General features: G+C 43.6%; 1 long non-coding RNA gene across 1 annotated transcript in view; it reads right to left on the reverse strand.

Moving 5' to 3' along the window:
- Positions 1–1,335: 1,335 nt before the first annotated feature.
- The window catches only part of LOC134935225 (uncharacterized), a 55,163-nt gene continuing 42,879 nt past the window's right edge, over positions 1,336–13,619 (reverse strand). Inside the window, exons 2-3 of the long non-coding RNA XR_010179998.1 lie at positions 5,917–6,063; positions 1,336–1,497 (exon numbers count right to left, since the gene is read on the reverse strand). This is a non-coding gene — a long non-coding RNA (uncharacterized LOC134935225). The remainder of the gene's footprint in view (positions 1,498–5,916; positions 6,064–13,619) is intronic.

The following is a 13,619-nucleotide window of genomic DNA, read 5'->3' on the forward strand; positions in this document are numbered from 1 at the left end:
AATGCCGCCATCAGGGTGGACTGTTGGGACAGGAGTCCTGGGCCCGGATAAAGAAGGGGGCCACCACTGGCTCCTTCCACCAGCCAGAGACATACAGCAGCAACTGCCACTGTGTGAATAGACCTGATGGAAGACAGGATCTTCAGTGACATCATACTGTAGGTGGAACCGAGAATGGGAATTGGCAGCTGGAGGTGCATGTGAAAGATCCGGGGAGGGAGAAGTCAAAGTCAGTGGTGTTGTCAGCCACTGGGGCCATGCATTCCAGGCAGCCCAGGGACACAGGGCGTGGACAGGTGCAGTGACAGGGGTGGATGGCAGCCAGGGAGGGAGTAAAGCCTGCGCTGCTTAACAGACAACATCCAGATGGTGGTTTTGGTCACTTGGATTCATATGGAGGAAGCTGGGAGCCGTGAAAGTTAATTTCTTAATGAGACGCAGCGAATGAACTTCAGCGGCACACGGAGTTCAGCGGTATACGGAGTTCAGCGGCACACAGAGTTTTTAACGTGATACAGGAAGCCGGAGGACGGGTAGCGGCAGAAACAAACCCCCGAGTGCACAGCTCTGAGCAAAAGCCATATTCTCGGAGTAGGGGGAAGGTCACTCTGCATTTTCAGTGTCCGGGAGGTCCGGTGAGATAAACCCTGTTTTATAAAAATTCAATGCCGAACTGTTATATCTGCTGAATGCTGAAAGCTGTCTCATTGATACTTCACTTTGAACGGTTATCCCCAGTGAAAGTTGCTTTGCCCACTAACAAAGGATTGTGGGTTTTTTTTGCATTTTTTATTGACTTTTTTTATTGACTTTTAAATAAATAATTTTTGTCTCATATTCTGGATAAACGATTTCTTTGGAAATATATACTAAAGGGAATAAGAACTATCTGTACATGAAATCATTCAAAAAACAGCGCTGTGTGAATCCCTGAGATCTTTCTTGGTTTTTATCCAGATGGTGGAGACCTAACGGAGCACCCTGAAAAGCACGGGCATCAATACATCTCATCCCTTACGCACTCTGGGCAGAGGCAAGTGAAGTGGGCAAGGTGAAGGAGGGAAACTGCGCAGGAGTAGCAGCCTTTGTTGACTCCCTGTATAACATCATGTGTCTCTATATCATTATCATATGTCCTTCATATAGTGACCATCTGGTCTATATGTATACACTATATATATATATATAAAAAGAAAAAAGGGTGATTCTGGGTGCGCTAGAACATACCGTAACTGTCATCCACAACCGTACAAATATAAACAATAATTCGGGAATCCAAATGTTTAATACATAAAAACAGGGGATTTTACCCTTCACATAAAAACAGTCCTTTCTGGATTTTAGGCAATACAATACGTACAAATATATGATAATAAGTGTACAACCAATGTTGGTTCAATATTACTGGCTGAACTGCATGTGGCAACGGGTGGAGGCAGATCTTGAAGAAATCCAACGCATTTCGTCCCAATCTGGGACTTCTTCAGGGGTATTAATCTAAACAAAGATATATACTAACTTAATAAAAGGTATATGGCTCTTAATCATTGTTAATAACAGGTAAGCCTATACAAACCGGGTGCTAACTAGTTTAGGGAATATCAGAGCTGGTGAGTAGCACTGATAACTTTACAATTAGTTTGTCTCCATATTTACAAAAATGATACCAGGGTTACAAAAAGTTCAAATGTAAAGCCGTTTGACATTACACGGGATATTAGAAACTGGTTAAACGTTGTAATGACCACTTAACACCCTAAATAGCAGTTATAGATGGCAACCTGGATCTAAAATCAATGACTGGGGAATTAAACTAATATAGGGATAAACCTACAGTAAACTACATTATCCCGATTTGTGTGCAACCCAGTATTGGCATATGTTTAAAGAGAACTGCCCATTTACATCAGTACATGGTTAGATGACAATAAGTTGGAACAGGATGGGCCCATAAGATATTATACGAAGGAAACTACATCAATTCCTTCATTCAAACCATGAGGGGTTAAGGTATCGAGAGTAAAGATCCAAAAACTCTCTCGTTTTGCAAGAAGTAGATCTCTGCTGCCACCTCTGATAGGAGTTTTAATATGGTCTAAAACAGTAAATACAAACGTGGAGGTATGAAGCTCAGAGTTGTGTTTAGCAGCAAAATTATATATATATTAGTGATGAGCGGGTTCGGTTCCTCGGAATCCGAACCCCCCCGAACTTCACCCATTTTACACGGGTCCGAGGCAGACTCGGATTTTCCCGCCTTGCTCGGTTAACCCGAGCGCGCCCGAACGTTATCATCCCGCTGTAGGATTCTCGCGAGATTCATATTCTATATAAGGAGCCGCGCGTCGCCGCCATTTTCACTCGTGCATTGGAGATGATAGGGAGAGGACGTGCAGCATTCTCTAAGTTGTGTTCAGTGTGCTGCAAATATCTGTGTGCTGCAAATATTTGCGCTCAGTGTGCTTGCAAATATCTGTGCTCAGTGCGCTGAAGTGAAAATATCTACGTTCTCTGCCTGAAAAACGCTCCATAGCTGTGCTGCATTGTAGTATATAGCAGGAGGAAAGTGCAGAATTTTGATGACCAGTGACCACCAGTATTATATCAGTACGGTACAGTAGTCCACTGCTCTACCTACCTCTGTGTCGTCAAGTATACTATCCATCCATATTCCATACCTGTGGTGCATTTAAGTTTTGCGCAGTATATATACAGTAGGAGGACAGTGCATATTTTTGCTGACCACCAGTATATAATATATAGCAGTACGGTACAGTAGTCCACTGCTCTACCTACCTCTGTGTCGTCAAGTATACTTTCCATCCATACCTGTGGTGCATTTAAGTTTTGTGCAGTATATATATAGTAGGAGGACAGTGCATAATTTTGCTGACCACCAGTATATAATATATAGCAGTACGGCACAGTAGTCCACTTCTCTACCTTCCTCTGTGTCGTCAAGTATACTATCCATCCAGCGACCTTGGTGCACCTCTTTTTTTTCTTTGCATCATGTGCTGTTTGGGGACTATTTTTTGAAGTGCCATCCTGTCTGACACTGCAGTGCCACTCCTAGATGGGCCAGTTGTTTGTGTCGGCCACTTGGGTCGCTTAGCTTAATCATCCAGCGACCTTGGTGCACTTCTATTTTTCTTTGCATCATGTGCTGTTTAGGGACTGTTTTTTGAAGTGCCATCCTGTCTGACACTGCAGTGCCACTCCTAGATGGGCCAGGTGTTTGTGTCGGCCACTTGGGTCGCTTAGCTTAGTCATCCAACAACCTCGGTGCAAATTTTAGGACTAAAAATAATATTGTGAGGTGTGAGGTGTTCAGAATAGACTGGAAATGAGTGGAAATTATGGTTATTGAGGTTAATAATACTATGTGATCAAAATGGCCCCCACATTTTATGATTTAAGCTGTTTTTGAGGGGTTTTTGTAAAAAAACACCCGAATCCAAAACACACCCGAATCCGACAAAATTTTTTCAGGGCGGCTTTGCCAAAACGCGTCCGAATCCAAAACACGGCCGCGGAAGTGAAACCAAAACCAAAACACAAAACCCGAAAAATGGCATGTGCACATCGCTAATATATATATATATATATATATATATATATATATATGTATGCACTACACCCTTTTTTATTACGAACTGTCCTATCTGTATAGTATGTGTGTGTGTGTGTGCGTATATATATATATATATATATATATATATATATATAAAAAAAAATGAGTCAGTGCATAATGTTCCATCTATGTATTACTACGGTGCTTGTTTTCTCTTGATTTCATTTACAGTACTTTATGCTCTGGAATAACCCCCTAAATCAGTGTACTGTACATGTAATGTCTGTTATTGTTATTGTTGTCATGCTTTGTATTGGATGTATAGCCCATTACCAACGAATGTGTGGGGGATTTGGCATAAATTGTGGTTGTGTTGTTTGCTATGGAGTGCATGATTATTAGAGATGTGATGCTGGCACTTTTTGTGTTTTGTGTTTTGGTTTTGGTTCTAATTCCACTTACATGTTTTGGCTTGGTTTTGCCAAAACCACCCTTTCGTGTTTTGGTTTTGGTTTTTGATCTGGATGATTTTTGAAAAAAACATAAAAACAGATAAAATCACAGAATTTGGGGGTAATTTTTTCTCCTACGGTATTAACCTCAATAACAATCATTTCCTCTCATTTCCAGTCTATTCTGAACACCTCACACCTCACAATATTGTTTTTAGGCCTAAAAGTTGCACCGAGGTAGCTGTATGATTAAGCTAAGCGACACAAGTGTGCGGAACAAACACCTGGCCCATCTAGGAGTGGTACTGCAGTGTCAGTCAGGAGGACAGATATAAAAAAAGGCCCCTAACAGCACATGATGCATAGAAAAAAAAGAATTGCAATGAGGTAGTTGTATGACTAAGCCAAGCGACACAAACAATTGACCCATCTAGGCATGGCACTGCAGTGACAGACAGGAGGGTAGATATAAAAAAAGGTCCAAAACAGCACATCATGTAAAGAAGAAAAAGAATCGCAATGAGGTAGTTGTATGACTAAGCCAAGCGACACAAACAATTGGCCCATCTAGGCGTGGCACTGCAGTTGCAGACAGCAGGGCAGATATAAAAAAGGCCCCAAATAGCACATCATGTAAAGAAGAAAAAGAATTGCAATGAGGTAGTTGTATGACTAAGCCAAGCGACATAAACAATTGGCCCATCTAGGCGTGGCACTGTAGTCGCAGACAGGAGGGCAGATATCAGAAGAATGCCCCTAACAGCATATGATGCAAAGAAGAAAAAAAGGTGAGCGAGGTTGCTATATGACTAAGCCAAGAGACACAAACAATTGGCCCATCTAGGCATGGCACTGCAGTGGCAGACAGGAGGGCAGATATAAAAAAGGCCCCTAACAGCACATGATGCAAAGAAGAAAAAAAGGTGCACCGAGGTTGCTATATGACTAAGCCAAGTGACACAAACAATTGGCCCATCTAGGCGTGGCACTGCAGTGGCAGACAGGAGGGCAGATATCAAAAAAGGCCCCTAACAGCACATGATGCAAAGAAGAAAAAAAGGTGCACCGAGGTTGCTGTATGACTAATCTAAGCGACACAACCACCTGGCCCATCTAGTAGTGTCACGCAGTGGCTGAATGTCGAGAGTGGGCCGCAATTGTTCGGTCCACTGACAGCATCTCCAGCACGCTCCAGTCACTTTAAAAAAAATCTGCAATTGGTGGACATATACGGCAGTACCCCAGGACTAATACAGCAGTACCCCTGGACTCATACGGCAGTGTCACACAGGATGGCACTTTTCAAAAACTAGGCCCCAAACAGCACCTCATGCAAAGATGTCGAAGAGGTGCAATGAGCAGGGCCGGTGCAAGGGTGTTCGGCGCCCCCCTGCAAACTATAAATTTGCGCCCTCCCTACCATACTCAATAAAGGGACAGTGCATGCCAAAGTCGCATGCCGCAAATGGGTGGGGCAATGCCACACAATAGTACCAATTGCAAAATTGCTAATGATAAAATCGCATGCTGGGTGCTGCCCAGCACAGGGCTGATTTGTGGATGCCCCCTGCCTCTGCAGCCAGGCAGCAAAGGCAGACGCAGAGCTGCCCCGAACACGCCTCCGTTTCCCACGCCCGATCAAACGCGCGCCACCTCCCCTTCAACGCCACGTTGCTGCCCCGTACCACCCCGCAAATGCCTCTGCCTGTCAATCAGGCAGAGGCATTTGCATAACTGAGATGCGATCGCATCTCCCCACCCACGCAGAGTGGGTATTGTGTGTGTGCACTGCGGGGGAAAGAGGGGAGATGCTATCGCATCTCAATAGTGACTGCTACTGAATACCCCTTCAGTTGTCTTGCCTTGTCCCCCCGGCTTAACTTAACTTACTTTTCTGCCAAACGCGGACCCGCTTTGCCTCCGATGTGTGCGGCATCACTGGTATTTGTGCTGGAGCTCCCTTTCTGCTGGGTAGGGGCTTGGAGCCTCTTCTCGCAATATGGATGGACCGCTCTAATAGTTGTGCCAGTAGGCTGCCTGTAATGCAAGAATGCTGTGATGGGTAACATGCTTAGGGGGATAGGGCTACAGATGACAAGTGGCCCCACAGAAAATCTTCCCGCTATAGGTGACCTGCCAGTGCTCGAAGTGGCTGCTGTATACCGCCCCACTTTGAGCAATACATATCTATCTATCTCTATATATATATATATATCTCTCTCTATATATATATATATATATATATATATATATAAATACACACACACACACACACACACACACACAGTATATACATACAAACACACATATAGTCATGCGATGGTTCCCTAGAATGGGGCTGCCATATCCTTGTAGAAGAAACCAGGCAGCGCTCAGCGGACTTGATGAAAGAAATTTTTAGTGTATTATGATACAAAAGAAGGCATTGTGTGCCGACAATTCAACACCGAGGAGGCCGTTTTTTCTTAAGGAGACATTCCAGTCCCATCCCAGGGAACCATTGCATGACTAGATTATCCATAAGGAGGGCACCGTGGCATTCATTTCCAACAACAGTGGGTGCCCACTCACAATTATCTGTCAAAATATATATATATATATATATATATATATATATAAAATGGAAATCCACTCCCACATATATAGAGATAGATTGGTATATAGACAGATACAGATGGAAGATAGATAGATAGATAGATAGATAGATAGATAGATAGATAGATAGATAGATAGATAGATAGATTAAAATTGGACACACACAGAACCGATACCCGTTACTGGAACAGCATGTGTATGTCTGTGTATGTACAGTGTTTCAGGTGCAAAAGAAATTAAAATTTATAGCAAAACACAACAATATAACCTGGATAAATGTGCTTGTCACCCTACAGTTAAATTATCAATTGCTGCTCCCACTTTATAGCCTGAAGTTACGCTATATAGATTTCACCAGTATGTATAGATAAGAGAGCGCATACATTTTAAACACATTTGTTACACAATAAAAATGTTTTTCCCTTATAAAAGATACATTTTACCCATTGGTCATTCACATGTATACATATTAGTACTGGATAGAAACACTTCAGGTCTTTGGTATCTGATATATTGCTTCAATGTAGTTGATAAGTTCATTTATATATAAGCACATCAGTCCGTAGCTGTTTAGCTCTTACCATCCACCGCTCTTTTACCTGTATTGTTCTCAATCTCCCTATACCTTCACTCAGCCTAGGTGGCCGATATCGGTAATGTCCAGCTGTTAGAAGCCCTGGATCTCTATCCGTGCAGGGGCTGAAGGTATGGGCAAACCGCCTGTATGGAAATCATGGTGGCTGGGTCCGGAGGTAAATGCTGTGTATAGCGGCAGTGAGGTCCCTGCATCCGGTGTTTACTGTGCAATGGCAAAGCCTGAGAAATGTATTCACCGGGTACCCGCTTCGGCAATGAGCCGCTTAGCTTCTCTCGTCCGCTGCCACAGTAGGGATTGCGGTATCAGGTAGAGAGCGGAGGCCTACTGTAGCACCGTGCAGCTTAGCTTCACCTCTCCACTGCCAGAATGGTCTGTGCTGTTTGCAGATGGAAAGCGGAGACCGGCTGTAGCGACATACCGTATGATCTCTCCTTATTACAGTTGAAGCTGAATTAGCCGCCTACAGGAGGGGAGCATAGGAAACAACAACGGAGCAAGCAGGTGTTTTCCAAGTCACAGTACAGAAAGTCCTTAACGTGTTTCTCCGTTATATCTTTCTAACGGTTTCATCAGAAGGTATGTCCTTGTGCTCACAAGTCCTTGTATTTAACCAGGGTATCCTCAGCTACGAACTGATATGCTTATATATAAATGAACTTATAAACTACATTGGAGCAATATATCAGATACTAATGAACTGAAGTGTTTCTATAGCCTCCAGTACTAATATGTATACATGTGAATGACCAATGGGTAAAATTTATCTTTTATAAGGGAAAACATTTTTTATTGTGTAATAAATGTATTTCAAATTGATGCTCTCTCTTATCTAGATAGATATATAGATAGGTGAGACAGACAGACAGACAGACAGACAGACAGACAGACAGACAGACAGATAGATAGACAGACAGACAGACAGATAGATAGATAGATAGATAGATAGATAGATAGATAGATAGATAGATAGATAGATAGATAGATAGATAGATAGATAATCACACAATCACACATAGAAAGAAAACTCACCTAATTCCTCTGTAGGGTCCCGGGCAGTCTCTCTGATGATCAGGGCCCTGGCAGGTGAGATGACTCAGTGGAGATGGGGGCATCTAGTTGCTCCTGGCAGTACTGCAGTCAGCAGTAACTGCTGCTCTCTCTCTCCCGCACCCAGCTTTTATTCTGCGTCCGTCCCTCCGCCCCCCCTCCTTCCTCCCTCCAGCGGCACAGGAGATCACATCAGCGGCGGGGCAGGGCTAGAAGATGCCGGCGCCGCTGCTTGTATGGTGTGAGAGGCGTTGTGGAAGCCGGCAGCAGTAGCGCACAGCAGAAGGAATGCAGAGCAGGGAGAGCGCCTTTCCAGCATTGGCGCCTACCTGCTTTGCATCCCTTTGCTGAGCGGGTTCCGCCGGCTCTGGCAATGAGGTAGCTGTATGACTAAGCCAAGCGACACAAACAATTCCAATTGGAATTATATGTCCAAATCACAGGAATAAATTGGCAAGATCACTGTAATTAGTAATTATACGTCCAAATCACTGGAATTAATTGGCAAAATCACTGTAATTATACGTCCAAATCATTGGAATTAATTGGCAAGATCACTGTAGTAATTATACGTCCAAATCACTGGAATTTATTGGCAAAATCACTGTAATTATACGTCCAAATCACTGGAATTAATTGGCAAAATCACTGTAATTAAAAGTCCAAATTACTGGAATCACGGGAACTGTAATGGCCTCAGTTATGAGGGCTTCCACTGTCATGTGAAGCTGAACCACTAGTCATGAATTAGTAATTAGTAATTATACGTCCAAATCACTGGAATCAATTGGCATAATCACTGTAATTATACATCCAAATCACTGGAATTAATTGGCAAAATCACTGGAATTATACGTCCAAATCACTGGAATCACTGGAACTGGAATGGCCTCAGTTATGAGGGCTTCCATTGTCATGTGAAGCTGAACCACTAGTCATGAACATAGGCCAGGGCCTCAGCCATTCCTTTCCACTCCGTGTCGTAAATGGCATATTGGCAAGGTTACGTTTCTCCTCAGACCATTTCAATTTCTTTTTTTGGGTCTTTTTACTTAACTTTGGCTTTTTGGATTTTACATGCCCTTTACGATCACAATGGGCATCGGCCTTGGCAGACGACGTTGATGGCATTTCATCGTCTATGTCATGGCTAGTGGCAGCAGCTTCAGCACTAGGAGGAAGTGGTTCTTGATCTTTCCCTATTTTATCCTCCAGGTTTTTGTTCTCCATTATTTGTTGGGAGTTATATAAGACAATGGGGGTAATTCCAAGTTGATAGCAATTGGGCAAAACCATGTGCACTGCAGGGGAGGTAGATATAACATGTGCAGAAAGAGTTAGATTTGGGTGGGTTATTTTATTTCTGTGCAGGGTAAATATTGGCTGCCTTATTTTTACACTGCAAATTAGATTGCAGATTGAACACACCCCACCCAAATCTAACTCTCTCTGCACATGTTATATCTGCCTCCCCTGCAGTGCACATGGTTTTGCCCAATTGCTAACAAAAATCCTGCTGCGATCAACTTGGAATTACCCCCCATATGCGGCACAGGAATGACTGGAATGACTGATGGCCACTACACTACCACTGGTCTGATGCAGCAAAACACAGCAACACTGTAAGGGACTTGTTGTTATTATTATTATACAGCAGCAGTGGACATATAGCAGCAGCGTATACCACTGTGACTGCCTCGTCACTGGAATAACTGATGAACAGGACACTACCACTGGTCTGATGCAGCACAACACAACAACACTGTAAGGGACTTGTGGTTGTTGTTATAATTATTATAATACTGTAGCAGTGGACATATAGCAGCAGCATATATAGTCACTGGAATGACTGATGGACAGGACACTACCACTGGTCTGATGCAGCACAACACAACAACACTGTAAGGGACTTGTGGTTATTATTATTATAAGGCAGCACTGGACATATATCAGCAGCGTATATCGTCACTGGAATGACTGATGGACAGGACACTACCACTGGTCTGATGCAGCACAACACAACAACACTGTAAGGGACTTGTGGTTGTTGTTATTATTATACAGCAGCAGTGGACATATAGCAGCAGCATATACCACTGTGACTGCCTTGTCACTGGAATGACTGATGGACAGGACACTACCACTGGTCTGATGCAGCACAATACAAAAACACTGTAAGGGACTTGTGGTTGTTCACTATGACTGGCTGGACTAATGCAGCACAATACACTGACTACACTGGACTGGACAGCACAACACAGCACAAGACTCACCACCCCACTTTCCCGCCTCCACACAGACACTGAATACTGAGGACACATCCTCTCAATGCACTCTCCGAGACTAGAGTGAAAATGGCCGCGACGCGCGGCTCCTTATATGGAATCCAAATCCCACGAGAATCTGACAGCGGGATGATGATGTTTTGCCTCGTTCGGGTTTCCGAGTCAGGTGGGAAAACCCGAGCCTGGCTCGGAACCGAACTCGAAAGGCAAAGGCCGGTAGGGTTCGGTTCTCTGAGAACCGAACCCTCCCATCTCTAATGATTATATATATTTATATAGTTATACAGGTTTAATGATTTAACTGTGCAGTTATGAGTCATTAATTTTGAAGGTGCTTGAGAATATTGTGTTTAAATGCAAATTTGTTATGCCACTTTGCTTATTGATTGAACTCATGAAACTTGTTTCCTGTAATTGGTGCACTTAGGAAATGACAGTATAGTCCCATACACACTGGACGATTTTGAGCTTAAAGTAGCTCACTTTTGGCATTTTGAGCTAGTTTGAGCTCAAACTCATCCTGTGTGTGGGCTAGAGTGAGCGCTGATGCGCGCTCCCATATCATCGCTAGGCCCGCCGTATGTCGAGCTGTTTGTACAGCCAAGTGAGGCACTTTCCACAGTCTTCTATTGTGGAATGTGCTTCACCCCCTCTGGGGAAATCCTATGTCAGAATGATTGCGTCCTCACCATGATTCACTGGTTCAGGAGAAGGCAGGGCCATGATGAGCCAATTCAATGTGAATCATTCACAATGTCGACAGTTGAAAGTCAATAACCTCAGAATGTTGACATGTGAGATCCCGACATACTCAGATATTGGCATTCGGGTTAGGTTGCATTAAAGGTGGGTTAGAATTATGCACTAGGTGAAGGTTACTGTAGGATTAGGCTGCGTGGGTGGAAGCAAGGTTCAGCCTTTAGTGATATTGTTAGGGATTAGGGCTAGGTATAGTGGGAGAATAATCGCTACAATGCAACTCATCAGATGTCTGTGCTGGAACTGCTCCTCACATGACTGCTTGAACCTGGAAGGTGGCACTAAAGACACTTCTAGGTGGGATTTATTGACATTACATAATGTTGACATTTCAGCAGTGATGATGAATGTTGCCTTGGTTGATGCTGACATGCTAAGCCTATCAACATTTCAACCTCGTCGGCATTCTTATATCAACATTTTAAATGTTGACATAATGAATGTCAACCTACAGTAGTATACCACTTTTGTTGATAAGTATGAATGAAATCTGTTCATCATACTCTCTTTCCCTCTGCATCAGATTGCCTTGTTAGTAAGGAGGTGTGACTGAACCTTGTCACTATAGGCGCTGGAACATGGAGGACAAGGGAATGACTCACCCTCCCCACCAAATATTTGAGAGGCACCAAAGTACTGGATCGTGGGGTGCAGTGCAACCGCCTTCTACAGTTAATACAAGCAGTGTCACCTCCCACCTCATAGCCCTTCTCTGCTTGCCTCCAGGTCCCTACTCCCCCCTGCACCCAGCTCCAACCCCTACAGTGTGTGGCAACTTACTATGCATTGTCCCTCCCTCTGGGACCAGTCCTGTGCCCTTCTTACCTCCCAATCAAAGGCGTAGTGTGGAGACCTGACACCCGGAGCAGGGTCATGTCACAGCACACCCATCCACTACCACCACACATACATACCTGCATACGTACATATATAGATTCACACACATACATAAACACACACATATAGACAGATATATGCACATACACACATAAACACACATATATACACATATAGACATACATAAACACACATATACACACACAATCAAATATACACACAGATAAACACATAAACACACAGACATACAAAACACATACATGTACTCACACATACTGTATACAAAGATATATACACATATACACACAGACATACATAAGCACACACATATACACACATATATACACACACAGACATGTACATGTATACACATAAACACACACATATGCACACAGACATATACACACATTTACACACAAACACTCACATTTACACACACACACACACACACACACACACATACATACATACATACACACACACACACACACACACACACACACACACACACAGACATATACACATAAACACACATATACACAGAGTATACACACATTAATTCTAACCAAGAGAGCAGCAGCAGATCCGCTCCTCGTTCTAGAGGGTCGGAGCTTCTATATGATTGACCTCTGTGTGTAGAAGGAAAGGACTAAGGAAAGGGAAGGGGTGGCCACCACACTGCCTGCATGTTTTTTATCAATGAATGCAGATACCTGACAGCCAGAAAGGTCCTTCTGACAAGTCTCCAAACCTCCACTCTTCCCTTACAACACACCACACTACCACTACACTGTTCTGGACTCTCTGCACTGCAATCAGTGACATGGAACATGCAGGCAGTGTGGTGGCCACCCCTTCCCTCTTTTCCAGTCATCTCCTCCAACCCCGAGATCCTGGCTTTCAGCTCTGTTACAGAGAGCTGGCACCTTCTGTTCCCAGTGGCGCCTAGAGCTCAAACTCCACCCTCGCTTTGCCCCTGCTCCCACTTCATATGTTCCTCACCTCTTCCCCCTCAGCTCCCCTTTGTCCTCCCACCCCCTTACCTTGCAGCACCCCCTGACTTCCCCCAATTTCAAACTGGGAAGTTTCATTATCTTCCATGCATAGCCTCAGCCAAGGTATGAGCTATGAGTGGATAAAGTCATTCACATGTTACAGTTATGGTTTGGGGGAATATTTATTATACACATTTTATGGTAAATCACCTGAAAAATGTGGATACAATTAAAATGTAAGTATACCCCAAAAGTATTACAGGAGTTCCACAGCAGATATCCAGGACATCTGTTGCACTTTCCTTGTTTCCCATCACAATAGTGATGGCATTAGCCACTAAAGTCTATGGGCTACATATGGCACAACTTACCAGGAGAGGGATTGTCCAGATGCCTCCCTGGTAACAGCTGCTGGTGCATTTGCTGAGTAATGTCCACACATGTGCAGTAGGTCCACAGCATAAAGTAAGTTGATCC

Source organism: Pseudophryne corroboree, chromosome 6, assembly GCF_028390025.1.
Source record: "Pseudophryne corroboree isolate aPseCor3 chromosome 6, aPseCor3.hap2, whole genome shotgun sequence".
Lineage (NCBI taxonomy): Eukaryota > Metazoa > Chordata > Amphibia > Anura > Myobatrachidae > Pseudophryne > Pseudophryne corroboree.